Source organism: Typopeltis vanoorti, chromosome 23, assembly GCF_054136105.1.
Source record: "Typopeltis vanoorti isolate ZY-2024b chromosome 23, IOZ_Tvanoo_1.0, whole genome shotgun sequence".
In the NCBI taxonomy this organism is placed as follows: domain Eukaryota; kingdom Metazoa; phylum Arthropoda; class Arachnida; order Uropygi; family Thelyphonidae; genus Typopeltis; species Typopeltis vanoorti.
In genome coordinates, this window is record NC_143571.1 from 38,713,058 (window position 1) to 38,725,948 (window position 12,891).

General features: G+C 34.9%; 1 protein-coding gene across 2 annotated transcripts in view; it reads left to right on the plus strand.

Annotated features, from left to right (window-relative positions):
• LOC150093788 (cytoplasmic dynein 1 intermediate chain 1-like) overlaps positions 1-12,891 on the plus strand; it is a 479,575-nt gene that overhangs the window by 311,306 nt on the left and 155,378 nt on the right. The window lies entirely within an intron of this gene.

The window sequence follows — 12,891 nt, forward strand, 5'->3', positions numbered from 1 at the left end:
TGAGACAAGGATGTACATTATCCCCTCTGTTATTCATTATCTATATGGATCACATTATGGAGGAAAGTGGTATTAAACATGATATCAAAATTGGAGATGTTAATGTCAGCTCTTTGCTTTATGTGGATGATGATGTTATACTTCTAAATAAATCCGCTACAAGTCTGCAGGATTCTCTGACTAAATTGAATGGCTGTTGTAATAGATATGGTATGACGGTCAGCAATAAAAAGACAAAACAATGAAAATAATCAGAATCATTGAAAATATCAACAGTGTTGTGAATGGAGAACCTGTGGAACAAGTAAAACATTTCAGCTATTTAGGCACGATTTTTACTGAAGATGGTAAATTAAATATAGAAATAGACAACAGAATCAGCAAAGCTGGTATGGTGGGAAGTCAATTGAATAAATTCATATGGAATAATAGAGAAATTAGTCGGAACACTAAATTAGCTGAATACAAGACAGTGTTCAAACCAGTTTTAACTTATGGATCTGAGAGCTGGGTCAGAAGTAAAACACTTGACCAAAGACTAGAGACCACAGATATGAGAGTCCTGAGAAAGATTATAGGCATGAACAGATGGCATTAATGGCAATATCATATTAAAAACGAGGATATTAGGAAAGAACTTGACATTGTCAGCATCCAGGAATGCGTTAGCAGAGCTAATCTCAGGTGGTATGGTAACTTAAACAGAATGGGCGAGGAAAGATTAGCAAAACAAGTGTTCTCTGTCAGGTTGGCAGCAAAACGACCCAGAGGAAGACCAAGGTATAGGTGGATTGATACGGTACAAAGTGCTTTAGACGATAGAAATATAAGATCTGATAATGTTGGAGTCTTGACAAGTAACAGACTGATTTGGAGGAAAATTGTAGATAGGAAAATAATAATGATGTAATTTTTTTCATGTAGTACTATCATATCCTGTACACCCCTTGAGGGTACATGGCAGGAATTTGATGATGATGATGATAAAAACTCAAGTCTACTATATTATCTGCAAGAAAGATCTTACTTCACTCCTAGTTTTGATAATGTTTCCAATTTCCTTTGAAAATCAGCTTTCTCTTCTTATGCTGACTGTCACAGTTAGTTTATGCTGGCATAATTTTTATATGTATTACACATGTTAATAAACGTATTACATACACAGCCTCCTCAGCCTCTAAAAAAACTTGGTGTTTTCCATTCAAAACATTGCTTCTTTTCTGCTCAACTCCTAACACTTCATGTCTCATATCTGACTAATCTGGAAATATTCTTCCCACATTTGGGGTGGTTCATTCTAAGCCTCCCTAAGAATTCTTGATAATATACAGAAGAAGGCAATCTGCTTAATAGCCAATCCTTCACTTAGAGATTTCCTTCAATCATTTCCCCATAGGTGCTCTGTGCCTCTTTTTTAAGTGCTTTCATGGGCATTGCTCCTCTGAATTGGCTGTTATTATTTTAATACTTGCTTATAACAATGTATAGTAGCCACTGGCTAACAGCCATACACTGTCCAGCTCCATACTGAACATACTTCATCATCCACTGCTGTTCTATCCACCTCTGCTCTTTGGAGCAATCTCTCCCATATTGTTTGTCCCACTCTACCAACTCTAAAAAAATATTTCAATAGATTACTTCTTTCTCCATAAGCACTTGCCCACATATGGCACTCTTGTGTTATAGGTCCTGTAACCTATCTGTTTGTGTGTGGGTGGGGGCATCATAAAAAAGAAAAAACAAAAAAATTTTCCCTATAATGAACATATGGCTTTGAAACATGCCGTTAAAAATAAAGGAAACTCAAACTAGGAACAACACAATTTAATGTGGGAAGATGTATGCTTGATGTTACAAGACTAGATCACAAAAGGAATACTCAGATAAGAAATCAAACCATAGTCTCTCACATTAGAGAAAGGGTGAAACATTTGAAGCTGCAATGGACTTGGCATATTGCCTGAGGCAAGACCAAGGTAGACAATTGGATTCCAGGAAGAAAAGCAGCCAGAATGGCAACTAAAATTGCTATGGATTGATAAAATCATCAGATTTCAGCAATGACATGGAGAGGAAAAGCCATTGACAAATGGAGTTGGAGTTATTTTGGAAAAACCTTCATTCAGCAGTGTATTGATAATGGCTAATGATATATATGTTACCACTAAAGTGCAGAAATCAGTTATTCTACAGATTATCTAGGTATTGTGCAGATTAACTAGGGTGATCCGTTAAAATGCCGAAAATTGTGTCATTTCTCAAATTACCTAGGTAATCTGCACATTACCTACTAGGCACTCATTAAAGTGAAAATAAGATCTTTGCTGGAACAACAGCAACGTTTCTGTACGCTTAAATTAACACAATGTTATTTATTTATTTTTCGATATCTAAAGAATCAAGTTAATACAATCAAACAATCAACAAATTAGTTGATAGAATCAATCATCAATCAATCAATTAAAAAACTATAATACATAGAATCAAACGGTTTAAAATATTATTACAATTAAGGAAATGAATTTGCAAATCATATGACACTGGCGAAACCAAACTAAAAGTGGAGGGAGAGGGGGAAAGGAGTAGGGAAAGGAAATGAGAGAAACAAACTTTTGAACTTTAACAATACGGAAGCCGTTAATGTGCACATTACCTAGGTAAAATGCGGAAAACTCTTGATTCCACACATTAACAGAGCAAATCAGTTAATCTGCAGATTAGCTAGGTAATGTGCACATTAACAGCTTTCGAGCTTTAGCGGTATCATTATATATATGTTACCAGTACATATATATGTACTGAGCCTCTGTGCCTAGATCACTTTACAGATACATTGGAGAAGCCTATGGTTAAATCAGACTGTTGTAATTTGCCTTGTTCTTCATTTATTGTCGATTTAATGTTTAACTAAATTGGCAATAAATGATGAGCAAGGCAAATTACAACAATTATATCCATCCAGCAGTGGTCCTAACAGGCACTTAAGCACCCATGACCTTCCAACTATTCTTAAACTTCACAACTTGAGGATAAGGTGGTTAGCACTGTGCCTTCCGGGTGTCCAGTGTCTGTAGATATGTGTGTTCACAGGGCCAGTTTGCCTGTTCTGGGGGACAAAAAACCCAAGTTTCTAGGTAAAAAAAAAACCCTAATCTCACGTCACTGACAGGAATCGAACCTAGATCTTTCTGACCAAAGGGCTTCATCTATATTGATTGAGCTTACAACAATTATATACTCCACTGTAAAATTATTTACAGTGCAGTACATATTTATGTTCTCAAAAATGTCTGAAAAGTGAATTTGAGAATACAAATTCCTTAAAGAATCAGAAAGCAATGCCATCAGGAGAGGAGCATGAACTTTTTATCTTTCAGGAATCTGGAATGAAATTAATGGAACTTACTCCAAGTTCCAGTTGTCTCATTTTGCAATAAGCACAGTCTTAAAGAATATATAAAAAAGTTTTATATTATAAAGCTCAAACTGTATTTCCAGAAATGTAATCCCCATTCATGACGATGGGTTTGTGAGAAATTAGGGTTTGATTTTATGACTGCTTGCTTAATGGTGTTTTCCACCAGTTAGGTTGTAAAAGTAGAAATCTACTATGTATTTATATGCATACAGGACTTGAAAAATTCTGTGCTCACTGGTCGAGCAAATATATCACTAGTCAGATCTCAACCTGGATGAACTCTACCATGGCCGCTCTGTATATCGTAATTATTATTATTATACAAATACAAATTATACAGATTGGAGTCTGAAGACTCATCACAGGAAACCGAGTCGATCCACACAAGCTATTGTACCTCTCCTTGAGCCCATTAACAGTCAAAGCACTTACTACTGACTGACAACCCCTTCCACTCATTCACCACTCTCCAAGCAAAAAATCTTGTCCTCACACCCCTACTAACCACACTTTTATTCAACTTCCAGGGATGACCCCTTATTCTGGTCCTTCTAGTCAAGTGCTGAAACATTTTCCCTGCATCTCATCTATAAAACCCTTTAAGCAACTTAAATGTCTATCATATCCCCTCTTTTTCTCCTATCAACTATCTTTTGCAATCCACACACACACACTCAGTCTTACCTCATAGGGAACATTCCACAGGCCACTCACCTCTGAATCCTCTCCACTGCTTCCTCATCACCAAGAAACCTAGAGTCCAGAGCTGAGTGCAGTAATCCAGATGTAGGTGTATCAAGACCTTATAAAGAGGTATTACAACTTCCTTATCTCTACTTGTTGATGTGTGCTTCAATAGCCAAGTAATCTTATGTGCAACCTTAGCAATACATCCTCTGAACTTTAACTCTTCTACTACCACTCCTAAATCTCTAGCTTCATTATTTCTTAGAGTACAGTGCAATCAATGAAATCTATTTATCCCAAAATGATAACCTGCCATTTCTCCAATTAAACTGACACCCATTGTCTTCTTAAGGTATTTTTGTTGATTTTGCTGAAAGTCAGCATAAGAAAGAGTAATTTAAAAAAACCAAATAAAACAAAAAACTTTGACTTCCTCATCACCAGGAGTGTGTTGAGTCTTTTGTAGAAAGGTGTTAGTTGAAGACATAGAATATCAGAGAAGCAAAGCTACGCCTCTACCATCACTTGTTATCTTCAGCTGATTCTTGCGATGCCTCATAAGAAAGACATCAGGTTCTGTGGAATAATTTTGAAATCTTACACTTCTATTTTGATAAGGCCAAGAGAAAAATCTGGGAGTCTTTAGAGATGTTGATAGATCCTGTATATCTGAATATAAACCATATCATTAATCTGTCTGAATATTTAGTAGCTACAACAATGGTCACATCCTCACAGCTAATTTGAATTATTAGAATTCAACATAATGCTGTATTTGTCGTCACCGTGCTAATCTTTTATGTTGTAAGTTTGTCTCTTGATATTTTGTTTCTTTCACACCTGATGAAGTCTCATGTAATTTGGAAGAAACTAGTGGTTAATAAATAAGTAGAAGTTGTTTTGTCTTAACCTGTTTTCCAGTTTTTAGTCATATGAATACAAGATTTGGCAGAGCCTGTAGCACATCAGTGGCATATGTGGAGAAGGGATCAAGAAAAAAGAACTTTTTTCTTTTTTTTTTCTGAAAGAGTTTAGGTTATGGTCCTTAGAAAAATAGTGTGGGGAAGACTGTTTCAAGTGCAATTGTAAGTGGAATGAGAGAGGCAGACCAGGAGCTGATTTAATATGTATAGAATCAGACAGTGGAACAGATGTTAACCATTGGCTGCTCTTTGTTGGGTTTGAAGGAAATTGGGGTCTTCCAATTCAGAGGAAACAGTAAATTTATGAGAGAACAACTGAAGTTTGTGAGAGGGGTCACCAGTTAACCAGATTACTCTCTTTTGACTGCTATGAGACATTTTTAGAGACTTTTTGGTGTACTACAAAATATTCTAAGACAGATTTACAAGTGAGAAGCAATGTCTTAAGTGGGAAAGGACATATTTTTTGGAAGCAGAGTAGCCTATGGATATAATGTGCTCATGGGGGAAATGGCTAAAGGTGTTAAGTCAGTACAAGAAGGGATATCTGATCTTGTGTGGAAATCTGAGTATTATCATAGGTGAGGGAAGATGAAATGTCATTTTTATTCCATGGAAGACCGGTGTAATCCATGTGTTCCATAATCCTTATTTCAGATCTATTTACTGGTGTGACCAAATGAGAGAGAAAGCAAATAAGGGATATGAAGGTGAGAATAAGGAATTTGGTAACTGGCTAGATGGTAGGTATTTTATCCTTCAGTGTGAGTTGAAAAGCAGAAAATTTGTATTACATTCATGAAATATTTTCACCATTTTTTAATATGTTCTGAGATTCCTTTTACACACACATGCACACACTGTCAATGTCCTGTTATATTCTAGTTTACCACAAGAAGAGAATAATGATCAGTAATATGTTGTATGTTTTTTCATCTTGTGGAACCAAGATTTTGAGAACATTTGATGGATGTACTAACCTTCCAGAGTAGGTTTGTGATTAACTGAACAAAAACCATCTTGTTTGCATCTAACAAGAAATGACAAGCAATTGTTAGTTCTTGCTTGCAAACTTGATCATGGAATGCAGTTATTAATGTTCTGAAGGAAGGGAGCAAGTTCTGATTCTGACTAACAAATACATCATCTCCATAACAATCTCAAACTAGACTGAGGGTCCATGTCATTCTAAAAAACAGTTCCCTCTTTATCAGAGACTTATCGATTGATAATGCTAGTAAGCTCAGATTTTGAAGTGTGCAGGTATACCATTTGCTTAAAATTTCCTCATCTATAAACTGAAGGCCCTCCACTCATTCAGAAAGAGTAATGTCATCAGGAAGATAAAAGAGAAGACTGTTATAGGAATGGATTAAATAGAACAGTTTTCTTATCTGTGGAAGTCGGGAATTAATGGTTTCTAGGTGTATGCATTTTGAAAGGGATAGGAAATATATTTATATATTTAATGGTTGACTCCCTGAAGGGGTATTTTGCAATTTTTCTTAAGAGTTTAAAAGATAACATCATTAGAATGTGGAAATGCTAGAAAAATGACAAGAAAAGAATCAAGTGGGATCATGAAGAATATTCTGATGTGATAGTGTTTACTTTGGCATGATTCTAACATTGGAATAATTGTCTAAGAAATTAAACTCCTTCTTCTGACCCTTCTTCTTTTGGATTAGCATCCTGCTTATTGTATAATCTTTCATGTCTTCTGCTTCCATCTATACCCAACTATCTTGTCCTGCCCTTATATGTGCTGCTTCTACTATAATCTTGTTATTATTTGAATCCAATATCTCTCCACATCACCATCCACATCTTAATCAAGTTTCCTGCAGTTTTTTCCCCCCTATTATACCTGCAGTTACGCTCTTTCTAATTACATTACTTTTAATTCTCTTTTATTGTGATCGCACACATCCACCTCAGCCATCTTTTTTATGTGGTTACCACTCACGAAAGCTTATTACTAAACCTATAATACATTTTTGCCATGGGTGGACAAAGATTTTTTTTTTTTTCATTTTAGTAAATTTTATATATATTTTTTGTAATTTTTTATTTTAATTTTACATGGTCTTGGAAACCCTGCTCTAGAGACCAAACAAGGAACTTTTGCAGCTGCTTCAGGCCTCCAGTAAGCAGGGAGATGGTCTCACACCAGGCAGTGAAATCCATTTTCCATCTGAAGACAATCACAAACATCCATGCTCACAGCAAGATTAGAACCTGCGACCTGTGGTTGGAGAGTGGGTATACCAACTACTCAGCCAACCAGGCTGGCTATCTACATTTCTACCTTGTGTTTTTTTCCATTATAGTTGTCCTTACTGCATTTTTACAATCACATAAAACTCGCTGGGATGTCTCTAATTCATGCACCCATTTTACTATCCATTTCCTCATTGTTTTGTCAATAGTCTAGGTACTTAGTTGATTCTTCAACTAAGTACCTAGACTATTGACAAAATTTGCTCAAGTCTAACCTAAGTGCCATCCCCTATTTTTAATTGCTCCTTCTATCATCATCATTCCCAACTTATTTCTTCTCTCATTTATTCCCTTTCATTCTGAAAATTACAATATCAAACCATTAGTCACCTCCTTAAACCCCAAGAAGCTGTTTCATTTATTACACTTTTTTTTTCCTTACCAAAATGGTTCTACCATTTTGCTTTATGTTAAAGTTCTGTTCTGTCTTTTTGTTTGTTAAAATTACTGTGAGTTTTGTTTTATTTACCTTATCTGTTTCTTGGATTTCTGTTCTTTATTCTCATTAATCCACAAGTCCTATATGTGTAAGTCCCATGGCTTCTATTCTATTACACTGTAACATTTTTTTTTTTTTTTTTCTTTTAAATAAAAATTAAAGTTGGGGAACAGTGACAGTTTGAATTTTTGAAAACAGATGCTTTTTAATTGCAGTCTTGCTACTTATTTATTAATAATTATTGGAGTACTATGTCCATAAAGAATGAAATGTGTATGAAAGAATTTGTTTTTTACACCCACCCCAACTTGAATCTGTATTATGTTTGCTTGATTGCCTTTGATGTTTGGGTTAGAAATACAGGTACCAGTAAGTTATGTTTGTGTAGGTGTGTGTCTACATTTTCATGAAATAAACAGCATGGAGCTCATCTAGTAGTAAGGCTTATACTTTGGCTATTCATAACTGTATTTTTTAAGGAAATTACATTGTTGACTATTATATTAACTAAAATAAATAATTTAATTAATACTTCCAATATTTCAGCAAAGTTGAATTGCCATCACCAGGTAACAAAATATCGTATAATAAGATGTGCATGCAGGCACTACACTAAGAAAAGAGGCTGAAGCATGTCAACTGAGAGTAATCCTAAAGTCCTAATTAGCACCCCTTAGGTTGGCTAAATTGGACATCCTTAGCTGTTGGACTGAAGGACAGAAGTCGAGAGCTTCCCAAATTTGGAGCATTTTCATACAACCAAATTCATTGAGGTTAGGGTAGGTTCTTAAGGCCGAGCAGATTCAAGGAGAGCTCTTTCTTGTGTATATTTGCTTGTGATAGAGTAGAGTGACCTTCTTCCAGCTTATCGTAGCGAGCATCCAAAGCATGGTCAGCAAGTCCTGAGTGGCTATAGGTAGTATAAAAATAGATTGTACTTTTTTTAAAGGTTTTTGTTGGTTTTTCAGATGTGCCTTGGATATATGGAATGGTGATATCCCTATAATTCTCACATGCCATGTGATTTCCTTTCTTAAAAATGGATACTGTTATATACTTCTGATGAAATCTCTGGTATCTTGATCATGTTGATAGAAAATTTTCGAGATCTTAGCCAACCAAGTCAATATACTCTTCTTACCTTCTTTTTAGCATTTCTGCTGTAATCTCATCATATTCTAGTCATTTATGAAGTTCAATTTATTTGTAGCCAGTCTGACCTCAGATGGTTTAATAGAACTGATTTCAAATGACATGGAACTAGTCTGTTCACTTACTGGATCACAAGACTGAATATTGTTTAAAAGATTATCAAAGTGTTCCTTTCAATTGTCAAACTTCACTCCATTCTCTCTATATTAATAACTTCATATTGTTCTTTGTGATTTTTTTTTCCTCGCTAATTGCATTCTCTGCCATGCTGTTAAATCAGAAGTTTTCATTTATTTTCAACTGTGCTTTTATTGATTTCCCTTAGTCTATTCTCATTATTTGGATGCTGTTTCTGCCTCTTTCTATATTCTCTTCTTTCAGCAATTAAATGTGTTACATTACTGCTGAAATAATTCTGTTTTGACTTTTCACTAACATTTAAATCAGATTGAGTAGTTTCATACACAACCTTCTTGAAGCTATCCCACATATATGTTTTACATCATGATCTTGTAGGGAATGCTCTTTTGTAACATCTGAGCAACTCTTGCTGGTTTTGTCACTATCAGCATTGCTCAGTAGATAGTAGTGAGCCTCGGAGTACATACATTCATTCAAATATTTTGGTAAAGAAATTGCTATGTAATTACTAGTTTTGTACAACATTTTCATGTACTTCTTCAGATAAAAAAAAATAGATAGGAAAAGAGGTATTCACAGAGAGAGAGATTTCTAAATTAACAACTCTCATTATGTTTTACAAAACTAGTAATTAAATAATAATTTCTTACTAAAAAAGGTGTACATGGTACTTGCCAGACACAAAAGCATGGATATATGAAGCCACAGAAACCTTACCTCCTCAGAGTACATTTATTCAAAGCTACAGTTGTAGTGTGTGTGTGTACTCTTAATCTGATACTGGTCAGATCCTATCTCTGCATCACTGTATGCTGTAGTGTTCCACATAGAACTTGCCTCTTTACTGTTAATTAGGACATAAGCATGTTCAGTACATGAGAGAAAATAGAGGAAATGAATGGAGGATAAGTCATTGCAAAATCTTAATACTGATATAGCAGTGGATTTGAACAGGTTAACAGTTTCCCCACAATATCAGATAATATTTGAATCACTTCAGACCCCACATCCATGGGCAAAACATCAAGATAGTTACCAGGTCACATTTCATACCATATTCAGTACTTCATTTATGCAAACATGCTGTTTATCTGAGGCATAATATAATATAATAGGCATAATATATGTTAATAAAAATTGCTTGAGTTAAAAACCATCACAGGGCCTTCAAAACTTTCATATTTTGTCTCGTATGTAACAGTGCCTCTTTCTTTCAGTTCCTTTCATACTAAAAGAAAATAACAGATGAAACATTAACCAAAGAGATTCCTTTGTAATTTTATCGTGTGCTAGTGTTTGTATGAAAAATCAATTATTTTGATTTCTCCTTCCCCGTTTTTTTTTGAGTGTTATATGAACATGTTTATTATATTTTGACACAAAGTAATCATAGAAGTAATCAATGTCTCTCAGCTTGCTGCAATAAATGGATTAACTCTATGCCCTGAGTTTTTTGCATGTTGGGTCACAGTTTTTAGTTAAACCATTTCATAATCTTAAAATGAAATAAATGAATAGATCATAACATTTATGTGCTTTTACAGAAAACATTCATGAACTGAATGTTTTCTGTAGTGGTCATACCTTTGAACTAGCCACGATTGAAATTGGGGGCATGTGATGTTGTCTGACCAATCTTGTTCCATACAAGATGTTAACTTTCTTTCTTTCCATCTATAAACAGAAGGTATACTGAGGAAACTAGTCGCCGAAGGATTTAAGTAGTTTATTATTGAAATTATTTCAGAGAAATAACAAAATAGTTGTTAAAAAATGTAGGCACTGTATTGTACACACACACACACTCACGAACAGGCTCCCAAGGATCCCCATAAGGATAATTAAATTAATAATTCAGGAACTAGTTTCTTCCGTGCATGTAAACAAACTCTCATTGCATAAGCGTTTGTTGTTTATTGTTAACTTTTTTTATTCGCTTTTGTGAGTCAGTGATTACCCCTATGACCATGCCTTCAAAGTGAAAGTCCACTGTAAATGCAAGTTAGCCTGCAGCAAAGAGAAAGGTGATTATGATGGAAACAAAAGTAGAAATAATTAAGCATTTGAAGAGAGGCCAGATGCCATCATTCGTTGAGAAAGCATTAGGCTTCAGTCACCTGACTATCGGAACAATTATAAAGGATAAAGTGAGAATAATGGAACATGTGAAAGACGGTACTCCAATGAAAGCATTATTATTACTGAGCAGAGTAGCGGATTAATTATAAATGCAAAGGTTATTATTGTTTTGGTTAGCAGATTACTGGACAATGCTCCTGGACATCCAACATCTTTAGATGACATTCACCCTAATGTAAAGGTTGTATTTTTACCACCCAACACTACATCATTACTACGGCCAATGGGCCAGGAGTTATTTCTGCATTTAATGCTTATTACTCACGCTGTACATTCCTGCAAGCAGTCAGGGCTACGGAAGATGATGTGATTACCTTGAGAGAATTAGTTCTGGAAGAATTATAACATCTGTGATGCCATCAAAAACATTGCTGATTCTTGGGAGGAAGTGAAGCAATCAACAAGGAAAGGGGTGTGTAGAACAAACTGTGCTCTCAATTCTGTGATTATTTTTGTGACTTCACAGAAGACATCGCTGAAGCCAGAAAAGCTGTGGTGGATAGTGGCAATGCACTGCAATTGGACATCAATGAAAATGATGTCATTGACTTACTAGAGTCCCATTCACAAGAATTAACCAATGAAGACCTTATGGAGAGAGAGAGAGAGAGAGAGAGAGAGATGCAGATGATAGAAACACAAGAATATGAAGAATCAGAAGATCCAGAGCCAAGAAAGTTTGAGTTTGACAAAAGAATTAGCTGAAGCCTTTCTTCTCATTGAAGAAGGATTTGCTATGAGGAGCAAGAATCTAACATTGAATGGTTTAGAAAGGTTTACCATGCAGTTAGTGAGAACCTCAGCTGCTACAAGGCCATTTATGATGAAAAAAAGAAAAAGGCTGTGCAAACAACCCTAGATACCTTTTTCAAGAAACTGACTTCAGTGATAAGCTTCCCTTCTCCAGTAACAGAATCAAATCCCGATTCTCCAGCACCATCTCCATCATCTTCCGATTAATGTGAGCCTACCTTCTGTTTATGTTCTGTTTGTCAGAATTAAAAGAAAGAGCACAATAGTTTATGTAACTTATTATTAAAGTACAGGGGTATTATTATTATTATTACAGTATTACACTGTATTATTATTGCAAAATATGAGCCATTATATTATTATTACTGTATATGCGCTGTTCATCAGGGATCCGAGTTACATACAGATATGACCGAAGGAAGTTCTCAGGAACGTATCTCGTCCATAACCCGAGGACTGCCTGTATATAAAATATAGTTTCCATGTATGTTTTGCTAACATGACAACTTACAGATTATTTTATGCATAAAAGCAATTACAGTTAAATCTCATGACATGTAACAGAGAAATAGTGTGTTATAATGAAAGATTGCTATAGCAAATTTCTTTTGAAGCAGCATTCTTTTTAGTAGTTTCTTAAATTAAGTTTGCTGTAGTAGAAGTCAGCTGCAGTGATTATTAAATTAAAGCAGAACATAAATTGATATAATTTAATGAAATTTTTATTCACTTATGTTTCTAATTTATATAAAGGATAATTGCCTGCATAGGCAGTTCAGTTAGTAAAACCCACTGCTTGTTTACTGCAAAGGATGTGAGTTCAAATCCTGCATAATGTATGCATATTTGTAAAAGCTTACCTCCAGAGGTTGTATGAGTACTTCAGCTGTTTTTTATTTTGTATTAATTATTAAAATAAAATAAATATGATTTTAAATCATAATTTTTTTTGTGTG